General features: G+C 34.8%; 1 protein-coding gene across 7 annotated transcripts in view; it reads left to right on the plus strand.

Annotated features, from left to right (window-relative positions):
* LOC150100053 (MAGUK scaffold protein DLG1-like) overlaps nt 1-14,433 on the plus strand; it is a 741,341-nt gene that overhangs the window by 29,044 nt on the left and 697,864 nt on the right. For 6 of the 7 annotated variants that reach the window (XR_016549250.1, XM_090402768.1, XM_090402765.1 and 3 more), the window contains one exon: nt 5,009-5,122. The exons of the other annotated variant lie outside the window; for it this stretch is intronic. The gene's annotated coding sequence lies outside the window, so the exon portion shown is untranslated. The remainder of the gene's footprint in view (nt 1-5,008; nt 5,123-14,433) is intronic. 7 annotated transcript variants of the gene reach the window in all.

A 14,433-nucleotide genomic window follows, 5' to 3' on the forward strand; every position in this document is an offset into this window, starting at 1 on the left:
TACTTCTTCAGTACCTTAATACTGATAGTCCATAATGGAGCCTCATTTATTCAGTGGAACTATTTTGCCATCTTTTTTTTTTTTTTTTTTTTTAATCCTTGGCACCTTATAAAAACTTAGACTTAAATTCAACAACCTTGTCAGAAGTTCTGCCAATTTCCTTGCATATTATGAGAATATGCAAGGAAATTGGCAAGGATCATTATACAATCTGATGAAATGGCCATCTTCATTATGATTCTGCATCATCTTAAGTATCTCCATTTCACCTATCTGTTCCCATATTGTTCTTTATTACATTTGTCATTGTAGCACCTTGACCTGGATCATATGCCTTTGCAAAGTGATCACTCAGTAACTCAACTTTTGTCTTCTATTACCTTCCCAACATCAACATCCATTAAAATCATTATTAATTTTTATTATTGCTAACCTGTTATTCACCAAAAGAACTCTGAAATTTCTTTAGCCTTTTTTGCTGATTTCTTCTCAATCTGATATTGCATTCTTTACTATGGTGGTTACCCTTCTTGCTTGTACTTCATAATGCTTATGAGCCTTTGCTGATCACCTTTCTTTTCATATATATATTATTACATGACACTTCCAGGGAGTTAAAAGACTCATCGAGGGAGGGCTCTCACTCCACAACGAATTGCAACTACACTAACATCACCTACCACCCACCAACACCACTAGTATTTTCACAGACAATCACAAACATCCATGCCCATGTTGGGATTCGAACCCACAGCCTTTTGGCTGGAGAGCAGATACGCTAACCACTCGGCCAACCAGGCCGGCAATTATGATTCTGCATAATATGTATGTATATACAGGTATCCCTTGCTTAATGCGGGATTTGATTAACGCGTCAAAATTAATTGTGGCAATCCCTTGTTATACGCAGCAAGAGTTTTGATTAATGTGTCTTTAATCCTGCAGAGTTTGCAGCTGATCTGACAGATACATGCAAAATATTTAATAAAAATATTCTTATACAATTCCGTGTAGCTTGGAGGTCACGAGTAGCTGTACGTTCATATGTTACGAGTGATATTCCGCACTGTTTTTTGCTGTCAGTTTGGTTTAACATATGTTATGTAAACGTTTGTGATATTTCTCAGTAAATTGTATCTGAGAGATATACCACGACCTCCGATGTCAGTATAGTATGGTTTAGTTTTTTTTTTTTTAATTCTTTGTTCAATAATTTCTAGATTGTAACTGGAAATAAATAAACCATCATGTATTACTGAAATAGATAGCCAAAGGCTTATTGATCATACATCTCCTCTAGGGGATGTGCTTTACATTATGGAAAATACTAAGGACAGTGATCAGGAGCTTACTCCACCTTTACAACGAGTTGCCCATAAGGTTGCTTATGCTTGCATCTGCCGTAACTTTTAGTTTCTATATATTCGACACGAAACTTCTAGTTTCTGTATTCGGCTATGAAATAATGTTGGATTCAATATCCACTTAATTTGTACTATCATGTATTATATTTGCAGTGTGTTTTCTTTATGTTTTATTGCTTGTTTGCCAAGGTCTGAAGAGTCATTTTGCTTGTTATCGTAGAATTTATGCTGAAAAGAAAAAAAAACTAAAACTGTCCAAACGACTCTTGATAACTTCTTTTGATAAAAAAATTGCAGTAAATAATGTAGGTACAAGTATTTATTAAACATTTACTTTGCATTCATTTTTTATCTTTCCTAAAAGAGTACCATATAAAGCGAATTATTAATACAGTAATCGATCGTGGACGAATTGTAATTTTTACCATTGATTTTAGATATGATTAATGCGATTTTGATATACGCGGTAACATTGAGGGATTAATTAACCTCGTTAATCGAGGGATACCTGTGTGTGTGTGTGTGTGTATATATATATATATATTATATATATATAATATATATATATATGTTGAAAGTTTCTTATCTTGAGTGCAAAATATGTTAAACATACCAAGAAATTTTATACTTGGTTTTAATCCTTTTTCCCAAGAAAGCAAAACAAAGTTTTGCGCATGAAAAATATTTGCATCTGAGCTACTTGTATATAGAGGCTAATGACTTCATATCACTTGCCTTAGTATGTATCCCATACTAATGTGATATCCTATATTTATTATTTAGCAGGATCTCACTTGTTTTAGCCTTAATCTCAGTAATACCATTTATGTCCATATGGTAATTTTCTAGTTCTTCTGTCAGTTTGACTTCTTTTCCACTGATATTTTTGTTGATGGTGTCTATCTTGAATTCTGATATTGAATTTGTTTTAGTACCTAGCTTTTCGCCGTTTGACCTAGTTTCCTGATTAACGAAAACATAGGGACCTTGTTTAACTGAACAATGCTCCATCTGACATTAATTTCATCATGTTGCACCATCATGTTTGTTTTTGGTTTAAGCTAGCACAGAATACAGTTTAATGAGCTGAGTCCACTCTCATTCATTATCTAGTGGATACATAATGGGGCACACCAGTATTCTCTCTATTTTTGCTAGCTCATGTGTGCAGAGAAACATTTTGTGTGCCAGTTTCCAGTCTCAGATTCAATGTGTACAAGTGGACGCATGTTCTTTGGGACTTTGATTCTCAGAAGCAAGATTTACTTTGTGCAGATTAGTTTCATGTCATATCTACTGTCACTGCTAGAAAAACTTACTGGCAACTTGTTTTCCCAGGGAGGATCATCTGAAAAGTATTTGTTGTCAGAAGGAAGAATAATATGTTATTATTATTATACAGTGTATTGGTATTATTATATAGTATATTGGTTTACAGTGATACTGTAAACGAATGGACCTGGCTAAGGCCTTTGACAGGATACCACATGGAATTCTAATCCATAAACTGCAACATATGGGAATGGATATAGGGTTGGCGAGATGGATAGGTGGGTGGTTGATGGAGAGATATCAGAGAGTAGTTTATTCAGGAATAGAATCCAAAAGAAGGCCTGTGACTAGTGGTGTGCTGCAGGGTTCTGTTCTTGTACCACTGTTGTTTAATTTGTTAATTAACGATATAGGGAAGGATCTAAGAAGAATGGTTTGTTTGTTCGCTGATGATGCTAAATTGGGTAGGGCAATAGTGAATGCAGAAGATGTCAAAATCTTGCAGGATGATTTGGATAGATTGGAGTTCTGAGCTAAGGAGAATGGATGTCAATTTAATGTGACAAAATGTAAGGTTATGCATTTTGGGGTGAAAAGATTAGCAGCAGTATACCACATTGGTGGAACTGTACTCCAGGAGATTGAGGCCAGGGAGTTGGGAGTGTTGGTAGATAGGGAAATGAAGTTCAGGGGGGCTCATCGCAAAAGTGGCTAAATCAGCACATCAAATCACTTGGATGCTGAAGAATACTTTGTGGAGCAGAGATAAGCAAGTTATTGTTCCTCTATATCGAGCCTTAATAAGACCCGATCTTGATTATGTGCCCAGATCCTAGGTTTCTTCTTGATGGGGAGGAGGCAGAGAGGATCCAGAGGCGAGTGACCAAGATGATAGCAGGTCTATGGAATGAACCTTATGAGAACAGGTCAAAGATTTGTGGGTTGCAGAAATTGGTTGATAGGCGGAAAAGGGGATATATGATTGAGACATTCAAATTGCTGAAGGGTTTCTATAGGATTAATTCAGAGGATATTTTTTGAGATCAGGACTGGTGGAGGGAGAACTAGGGGACTCCATGGAAGCTTGGCAAGAGTGTGGTTAGCAAGGGTGTTAGAGCTGGGTTCTTTACTTTTAGAGTGGTAAATGAGTGGAATAAGCTGCCAGAATCTGTTGTGGATGCTATGACAGTGAATGAGTTCAAGGCAAGGTATGATAGATGCTGTGAAAATGTCGAATAGTTGTGTGGACATGATGTTTAGGGCCTCCCTCGATGAGTCTAAGGACTCCCTGAAGTCCCCCGTAATAATAATTATCATCATCATCAACAGACCTCCATAGACATCTGTAGTCTGATTAATAATAAAAGATATATAGTTGGATTAATGCAGTTAATGTTATTTTAGAGGGCTAAAATGTAAAATCTCACAATGTTGGAGTCCTGACAGATAACAGATTAATTTAGAAGAAACTTGTGTATAGGAAGTTAGTAATAATATGAATTTAATTTTGTAGTACTATTTATTTATTTATACTAATTTTTGTTATTTATTTTGTATGGGGTTTCTCCACCCCCTTCTTTCTCCTCCATCCCTTTTGGGGAGGGAAGAAGGGGGGAGGGGGAGAACCCCATACAAAATAAATAAAAAATTGGGGGGGGGTCCTCTGTATATGCTCCTTGAGGAACCTATCAAAAATTGATGATGAATGTGTTTTTTCTTGTAATTGGTTAAGGTTGCACATAATATTTTCACATGTCAACTTTTTGTTACACAGCCTTTCTTTCTTTGAAAAAATGAATATCTTTGTGCAAACAGGTTATATGACTTCTCTCCTATGGGCTAGCATCCAAATGTTTCTAATAACCATCTCATCAACGATGGTTGTTAGAAAAGAACCATCAGAGATAGAACTACATTTTAACTTACAAGGCAGAAGATCCCAATTTTAAAGGTGAAATTAACAGTAAATCTCAAGATCCAAGGTGAAACTAACAGCAGTCTTAGGTCAGAGGTGAATACAAGTTCTAGTTGAGAAGGTTAGTTGTTGGGAAGGTAGATGCTGCATTACTTTCTGTATTTTGAAAGACAGAGGTAGCAAGCATAATTCTTGAAGTTGCAGTTTTGATTTCCATTGTTTATTTCTCTGATCTTTGATTTCTGTGTGTGTTCCATTTGTCTGTCATGGTGGAATATGTGCACAAGCACTGATGTATATATTTGTAGATTGCAATATATGAATTGCGAACAATTTCTGAAGGTTTATTAAAAATTATGGCCAATCATAGGCACAATATTTGTCATTCTTTTTAATATTTTTTATAACTAAACTTTTTTTTTTACATCACTATAAAAATCATTTTAAAATCTTTTAGGTGTGTTTCATGACGATGCATAAGCACCTGTCAGGGTTTCTTTCCCTGTTCGTCCATTTCATCAATATGTGTATGACAGCACTGCTCTGGATGGACTGAATTTGATGAACTTTGGTATTTGAATTCTTACTAAAATTTATTAAATTATTTTAACTTTGGTTTAAATTGGACAATGTTTACTCTGAATTTTACAAAATGGCATAAAATGATATGAAATTATATGCTGTTGTATGCTAAACTTTTATTATTATTCTGGACCTCCAAAGAGTCACAAGATTCATTGCAAAAGCCTCCTTAGACAACACAAAGTATCATAACCACTCCTTAAATTCATTCGCTATCTGCACACATTCACCACCCTATCAAACAATGAATTCCATGGTCTAACCACCATGGAATTCATTGTTTTCACCTCCTACTCACCACCTCCTTTTCCATCTTCCAGGAATGGTCTCTTGACCTTGATCCTTCCCCTTATTCTACTATATGAAAAATCTCTCCAGTGTCAATCCTGTAAATACTTCTCAATAGTTTAACTCTCTCAATCATGTCACCCCTTTGGTTAACCTGAAAGCTTGCAATTTCTGCCATGTGAATGCAGACACATGGAATGAGTTTAAGGCATGAGTTGCTGAACTTTGTGTGTGATAATGTGTATCTCCCGCAATGAGTATGACTCCATGGAGGTCTGATACTAATAATAATCATAAACACACTTTATTGTTATTTTCATATTCATTGAGTGATATGACACCACCACTGAACATGTAACATTTTTAGTTGACATTTAAGAAACAAACATAGGTTTTGGCTTAATTGCCAGTTTTATTTACATAATTCTGTTTCATGTCCTAAATATTTTTTGTATATTAAGCCTACTTTATCACATATTGAGGAATGCTACTCATTATAAATACCTGTTTTATCAATTCTTATTGATTTCGTGATAACAGAACGTGACCAGCATGAGGATTTAGGATATGCATGCATCGTTTTATCTATAAGATAAAATGATGCCATATGTGGTAGCTTAAAATAGATAGGCAGTAGACAGAGGCAATTTAGCTTATTTCTTAATCAGTGATGGTATATTCAGAATTTGGCTATTAATAGTGGATATTGAAACTTACAAGTTGAGAAATATTTATTTTCTCATAATGTTTCATTATATTGATTCTGACCTTAATGTTTCTCAATTTTTTCTGAGTTTGCTCCTTTATGACATCACTAGCCTTGTCCATCCAGCAATATTTCATAGCCAATTAGAATTAAGAAACACAATAATGTAGTTATAAGCATAAAATTAAGAGTTATTTTATTGAATTTTTTTCATTATTTGCTTACAATGGCAGAGAAGAAAATGGTTGCATTTTTCCATAAAAGTAATTCAAGATATAAGTGTTGGCAGTGAAAACGTAGCAAAAAAAAAAAACAGTATTATTAAAAAAAAAAAAGAATGGTTTGTATCACTTATAAAATTCATGAATTTTTTCTTCATAAGTACTTAACATAAGTACTTTCTTCATAAGTACTTATTAGTACTTAAGAGTAGTTATACAGGGTTAAAATTAGCCATAGAGTAACAAGAGCTTATAAATTGACCAGATCCAGGAATAAGCATGTGACTATGATATAGTAGGCAACCATGGTAGAGTACATCTAGGCAAACATGTGATGAGAGAGAGATTTCCCTTACATGTAAACCAGCACAAAATGTTTCAAGCCCTGAACATATATCACACTGGAGCACTGTTAGCAACATGCCATAAATCATAATGGCATACAGAAATACCATGTGATGACATATCACAATACTGTGATATGTCATCACTATGTGTATGGAGCATTCTGTACACCACACAGATAATGCAGTTTGTTTTCTTTCAAAAGCTATTGTTTTGCAGAAAAAGCAAAATGAAAAGTTTTATTTCTTTTCAAGGGATATGTGAGTTACTTTCATTATTTCGTATCTAATAAAAAAAAATACTGTTTTTGTTTATTAATCTCAAAACAGCAGAAATTATGATTCTTAAAAAGATATCTTGTTTTCTATAATTTTTTGTTAATTTAAAAATCAGCGTTTCTTAGAATACACCTCCAAGTTGTATTTTTGTGTGTGTGTACTTCTTAAATTAAACATATTTGGTTGTTTGAAAATTAAACATACAAACTTATTGTTTTAATACTGACCATATTGTAATGCGTACAAACATCTTACATTCTTTGCCTACCAGTTTTGCTAGCAAACTGTCTAGCTTTTTCAAGGCGCTGAGGGAAAAGCATAGTTCAGAGAGAGGATCAGGTTTTTCCACAGACTGTTTAGAATAGTACCCTGATTTCTGTTGAGGTTTCTGCCGGTTATTAACACTAAAAGAACATGTTGGTGATGTAAACCACAACAGAAGTATTTCTTCCATACGTCTAACCACACAATAGAGTGGCAAAACAGCTCCATGCCATATTTGGATGACGACTACAGACATCATTTATTCAAGGAAGCCACAATAGTGTTAATAACCGGCAGAGAACAATAAGAACAATAAGTCCTCTCAGTTTCTGTCATGTGAACGTGTAACCTTAGCTACTAGATTGTTTATAACATTTTTATGTTCCTTTCAATTTGCATTTACTAGTTTTTTTATGCTTTTCCATCAAAGCCTTGATATATTCTTTGCCTACCAGTTTGCTAACGAAACTGGTAGGCAAAGAATATAAGTGTTTGTATGCATTACAATATAGTCAGTATTAAAACAATAAGTTTGTGTGTGTGTACTTCATTAAAACTTGAAGATGAGTAGGTCATGTGAAGTAGTCATGAATTGGGCAAAACTGGCTTTTACAAACACAGAAAACTTTTTAACATTATTTTTTACATTAAATTTTTTGTCTAATTTTTAATATAAGAATTCATAATCTTTTCTAATTTAAAAATCAATGTCTCTCAGAATGCTGCATATCAACCAAGTCAGGTGATTTTTGTATGTGTGCTTAATTAAAACTTAAAGATGAGTTAATGTATGTAAAGATCAGCAGACAAGACTGTTTATTTTACAAACGTTTTCACACAAATGGTATTTATTTATATTTTGATATATTTCTGCTTGTTAGAAACTTATAGTACTCTAACACAAGGAAGGAATGGGCTAATCAGACTGGGAAGTCTGTAGAAACAGACATGGTCATCTTATAACACTTCTATAAATGGCGTGGTGGTTGCATGCTATATAATTGAAATAATCTACAACCCAGTGACCTTTATAGACATTCATAATGGAATGCAAACTAATAGCTTCTTGATAGCAAGGCAGGAATCTGTATCCATTTAGCATCCATATTAGCAATTCAACTTGGTCATCTTCTGAATCTTTTCCCACCATTCTTGTCTCACTTGTTTTGTTCATCTTTTACATCATGCTCTTAGGCAATGCATTCCAATCATTCACAACTCACCATGCAAAAAAGCTTGTTTTTCACTCTCTTGCTCACACTCTCCTTACAGCTTCAAGTGATGACCTCTCCCAATTTCCCACCAGTTTATGAAAAACTTTAGCATTAATCCTATAACCACTCCTTACCATCTTATCCTAACCAGTCTCCAATTCCAACATCTCTTCATCCTTTTTCTTTTAAGGTTACATGGTGATCAGCATTCATATTTGTTAAATTAGGAACACAAAGCACACGTGTTGAAAAGATTATTTTACTGATTAATAATAACTTTACGTTTCGACCCCTGTATTGAGGTCATCTTCAGAAGGATACATTCAGAAGTATAAGAACAAGCTACATGTTGTTGCACTCTATACAAGTAAATTACATCTACGTTGTTAACTAATCTTTTTTCTTAGCCTGCCCTCTAGTGGGGAAAAAAAAAATATATATATATATATATATATATAAAAATTAAATAAATAAATAAAATAAAAATAAAAACTACAATAAACTCTGCTAAAGTCCTCACGTACTAGGATTCTTCTGGAATTATACAGTTATATTACGATTATCTTTTGGATTTGTACAGTACAGGTTGCTATTGAATGTTCAAGAAAAAAAAAAAAAACACTTCACTAGGTCTTGTATTGAGATTTTTCTTCGTAGTTGCTATGAAGGTTGTAAATGGGTCCTCCACATTCTTGGAATTGTTAGACCATCATTTTTATTCAGATTTGGATCATGTTTGAGCATTTCACAAGCTTCCTTGAATTTCCGCTCGAACCAGATTTTGGTGTGGTGTAGGGACTTTGTACCTTTCCAGTCAGTTCTGTGGTATGTTTGGAGTGCATGGTCAGAAAGGCCGGTTTTTCCAAAATGGATGTATTTTATGTGACGTTTGTGTTCATCCTCTCTGATTGGGATGGTTCGCCCTGTTTCCCCTATGTAAGGTATGTTACATGTGCAATCTATTTTGTAAACCCCTGGGTGGGCTAAGTGTGGCAGGGGATCCTTGGAAGAACTGAGTAGGTGTCTTAATTTTGTCAGGGGGTTTAAAGGTGGTTTTGATGTTGTATTTGTGTAGTGTTCTGTCTATTTTTTCTGAAATGCCTCTAACATGTGGTATAGCAATAGCATTTTTGAAATCTTTTTTGTTATTAGTGGTATCTTTGTGGAGGATCTTGTGAATGGTTTTTATATTGTATCAATTTTTTATAAAGGTATGTTTGATGGTCTCATATTCATGGTTAAGAGCTTGTTCATTTGAACAAATGGTTTGAGCTCTGTGTTTAAGGGTGCTTATGACCCCTAGTTTTTGTGTTGGGTGGTGATAAGAAGTTTTGTGTATGTACTGGCCTGTGTGTGTGTGTAGGTTTGCGGTAAACTAAGAAGGAGAGACAGCCTGAAGGAAGACGCGTGACAAAGTGTGTCTAGGAACGGAAGAGTTGTTTTTTTCAATTTCAGTAGTGAATTGGATGCGTTTGTGTTGTTTGTTCAGGTGGCTAAGGAATATATCTAGTGCTTGGCGGCCGTGGGACCAAATGGCGAAAATATTGTCGACATATCTTAGCCAAATTTTGGGCTTTAGACACGCCGATTCTAGAGCTCGTTGCTCAAAATCTTCCATGTAAAAGTTCGCTATTGGAGGGGAGAGTGGAGATCCCATGGCGGTATCCTCTTTTTGAAGGTAAAAATTGTTTTGCCACACGAAGTATCTGGAGCGGAGTACGTGGGCAAAGAGGGCCGTGATGTCGTGTGGAAATATGTTTTGTAAGAGTAGGATAGTAGCATTGATTGGGACATTGGTGAAAAGGGAAGTTATGTCAAAGCTGACTAATAGATCTTGGTCGTTGAGTGTAATATTTTTAATTTTGTTTATGAATTGTTATGTATTTTTTATGTAGGAAGGGGAATGACCAACCAATTCCTTGAGTGTGGCCGCTAATTTTTTGGCTAAGTAGTAATCCTTTTGAAAACCAAATCTGTGCACATTAGTCCATATGTGGCCTAATCAGAGCCTTGTACAGTGGAACCAGAATCTCCTTACGTTTACCAATCCTCTGCATCATTGCCAGAATGTGCTGTTGTCCTCTCAATTTTGGCAATATATCCTTTAAATTTTAGATCCTTATCTACTGTCACCTAAAGATCTCTTATTTCCTCCACCTCCAACAATATATCCCCACCAAGAGTAAATTCTACATCCCATATTTGTTTTCCAAATTTTTAAATCTTGCATTTTACAACATTGAACCAGTATTCCCATTCCTGTGCCCATTCACTCAATCCATCCAAGTCTTTTTGTAAGACCACAACATCTGCTCTGCTCCTCATAGTTCATCCTAGCTTTTGTTGCGATGTTTTTCTTATGATATTTATCTCTCTACTTATTTGTTATAATACGTTTGTACTCTAATCATTTAGATCAACTTCTGTTGTTTTATATCTTTCCTTTATCCTACCAGCTACACCATTTATGTTGAGACTTTTTCTTATCTTGTTTGCTTTTTCTTTACTTAAATAGTTATTTACCCTTTATCTACCCTTTCTTAACTAATCCAACATCCTATCTTTCTTAAATTCAAAACTCGTCTAACACTGTACCTTACTTATACACATTTATCTCCCTTATAATTTAAACTCTACAATCAATTAGTCTCTCCTTCAGTGCTTTGCAGTCCTACTGGCCTCTCTATGTCCTAAACAAACAATCTGAAGAAGTTCACCCTATAAGTATTAACACATTTATATTTATGCTGCGCCAGCTAATACCTAGGTAGAAAGGATTCTTGTTCAGGGTGACTCCTTTAGAGAGTTAATGATTATTTGATCAAGCATAAATTTATCTCCCCCTCGCTTGTCCTTTTCTTTCTTACAGTCACGGCTTACTTATTGCATTAGTATTCATGGGTTTATCCCGCTTGGTTCGTTGTTATTTTTATGAGTGGTAGCTTTGAATTCATATAATATAGGCAGATCAGGCAAGTACACGAATGAAACAATTTAATGAGCTTTAAGGTGATACACTATAATACATTTCAAAACAGGATAATATGGTTGCACTCAACTCAGATCAAAAGCTCTAATTAACTTGTACTTATCACACATACTAAATCTTAATAACCTTAAATACAATCATAAAATACAATTCATAGATTATCATTAAGCCACTCGGATACACGTGGCTATCAGGGAACACATCAGCACAATTACACTTTTAGTTTAACTTGATCTTGTATCTATTCGGCCTCTTGGGCAAACAATTCTTAACACTGTCTTGGACACGTATCTAGTTGTAGGCTACTCTTACAGTTCTTTAAGTTCAGTCCAATTTAAACGTTCACACAGGAAATTCACTCTCTTCTTACAACTGGAATTAGTATTTCAAAATTTTACATTACCATTTCTGTCCTTGAACTCTTAAAACTTGTTCCCGCCTTGTCTAATCATCAAGGCCTTCAAATGTAATCGCTTTGGAGGATATCTTCCGTAGATCTGTGCGAGTAGAATCTCCGAGGGAAACATGGGAGGTGGAACGGTAACATCGCCTTGAATGGATGGCTCAATTTATTTCCTCCGTCGTACGACAACATCACAGCTATCCTAGAACACGGACATAGCTTGGCCCAATACGAACGCTACGACGGACGAACTAAGTCCTTCCGCGACTGGCCAGGGACTTCCCTCCTACGACGAGTAGGACCCTTCCGAGAGATCAGGAATCCAGGAAAAAAAAAGATAAGAGCTCGAATCTTCATGCAAGGCCTTTTTGTTCAATTTTCTCCTCTCGTTAAATCTCGATTTTTGCGACACGTGCCAACTCAGTCACGTGTGTCCACGTCAATCTCATTAGCTCCCTCTATTAATTTTTCGCATGTGTGTCTGCCTCCTATTTCTGGAAGACGCTTAGGTTTCCCTTTCCAATACTTTCATAATGCAGGATGGTAAAAGTGACCTTTGAGCCCTGACTCACAGGCTTTACTATTTCAGTGCAAGAGGCTGGTTTTCCAAACGGATTTTTGCCAGCTTACATGGATTTCTATTATCAGGCCACACTTAATACAGATTATATTTAAACACTTTATACAATTTTATACAATTCCTTAAACTTTATCTTGACTTGTGTTCACAAACAATTTATTTTTTCTATTGCCAACGTTCCATGTTCTCTGCCTGAGTAGAATTAATGTTGTGACCTGAATATTTTAATATAAACCTTTTTAATGCTTATTCAGGACACAACACTTTGCATAATCTGAAAACAACCGAATATCCCCATTCAAATCTTTCCCAATCATTAACATACAGGTTAAACAAAACTGACCCCTGAGAGGACCACTAGTGAACTTTCCTTTTCTGGGATATTGCTTTCCCCCCCCCCCCCCCAATACACAACTTGTTGATACTTACCAGACAACTAATCTCCAATTCAATGCACTAGTCTAATATCCAACCCCATCTGCTCTAGTTTGACTATCAACATCATGCAGTAATCTATCAAAAGCCTTTGCAAAGTCTAAGTATACTACTATGTATCCATGTATCCCATAGATCTTTTATCTTCCATTCTGTTTAAGCTATCATGCCTTCTTGATTAACCTTGCTTACACATTCTTGAATATTGATATCTACTTCTTTGTGTGATATCCCTGTTAGTGATACCATATGTTCATTCTTTTAATTTTCCTTCGATCTCTCATATGTGGTTTCCAATTTTTGATCAGCTGTTTTATTTCTAATCCAGCTCTCAGATCTGTATGTTAATATTGGTTTAAACACTGTTTTCTATGCTGCTAGTTTAATGTTTTAGCTGATTTCTCATATTCCTGTAAATTTATTCAACTGGCTTCCTAAGGAGCATACCAGCTTTGCTTATTTTTATTTATTTATCTATCTCCATATTTAATTTAACATTTTCACTAAAAATTATGCTTAAATAGCTGAAATGTGTAACCTATTCTGTTGGTTCTCTACGGAAAACGTCTGTGTTTTCTAGATTTCTGTCTGTTAGTTTTAGTCTTTTAATTTTCATATTTTGCAGATTTTCATATCAAATTTGTCAGTAATTATCCTTCAGCCCATCAGCTCAATAGATAGAACATCTCATTCTTTCTTTTTTTGTTCAAAGTTGCTAAGTCCATCAGTATGTAGAATAAACAATAGCAGTCTCAAAACAGAACCATGTAGTATCCTCATTTCTCTTTCGAGACAATGCACCCTCCCATACACAAATCACCAGCTGCTTATTAGCCAGCCATTCCTGTAATCAGGTTATTACTAACTGACTATCCATCCCCCCCATTCTGTTCAGTTTCAACAGTCCTCTATCATGTGGTATTTTATTCAATGCTTTTGCAAATCAAGAAGAATTACTGTATAAGAATCTCCTTTATCCAGCACTTGTTACACTGTTATAAAATGGAACATGTTACTGAAGCAAGATCTCCTTACACATTCATGATAAGACACCTGATATATCACACTTTTTATATTATCTGATAAAGATAATAGAGCCCTTTTCTTTGATTCCCAAGGTAGTCAATTAATATTACTGTACCCTTGCGTAATTTATAACTATACTGAAATAAATGCATACTTCAAATTCATAACTTCTATAACAATTCTCTCAAGCATGTAAACATGTCATATCCCATAAATAATTAACCAAGAAATCAAATCTCATGAATAATTAATAGACTTAATAAGCAAGCAGTCTTCTGAAGTGCTACTTCCTCTTATGCACACTCTTACAGCTTCTCATGATCTTTATTCTTCTTGTAGTATTCTTTCCTTCAGTTCTACGTTTTCATAGTTTCCAAAACATTTTTCCACCTTCATGATATTTAATTTCTCGATTGTTTCCAAAATCTTCTTTTCTTAACCATAGGCAAGCTACTTTTTTGTAGCTTTACTATATTTGATATTTTTATTCTCTACTTTTCTACGTACTAAGAGTACATTATATTCCATTAAGGAGCATTTTTATGATTTTT

Source organism: Typopeltis vanoorti, chromosome 13 (assembly GCF_054136105.1).
Source record: "Typopeltis vanoorti isolate ZY-2024b chromosome 13, IOZ_Tvanoo_1.0, whole genome shotgun sequence".
Classification (NCBI taxonomy): Eukaryota; Metazoa; Arthropoda; class Arachnida; order Uropygi; family Thelyphonidae; genus Typopeltis; species Typopeltis vanoorti.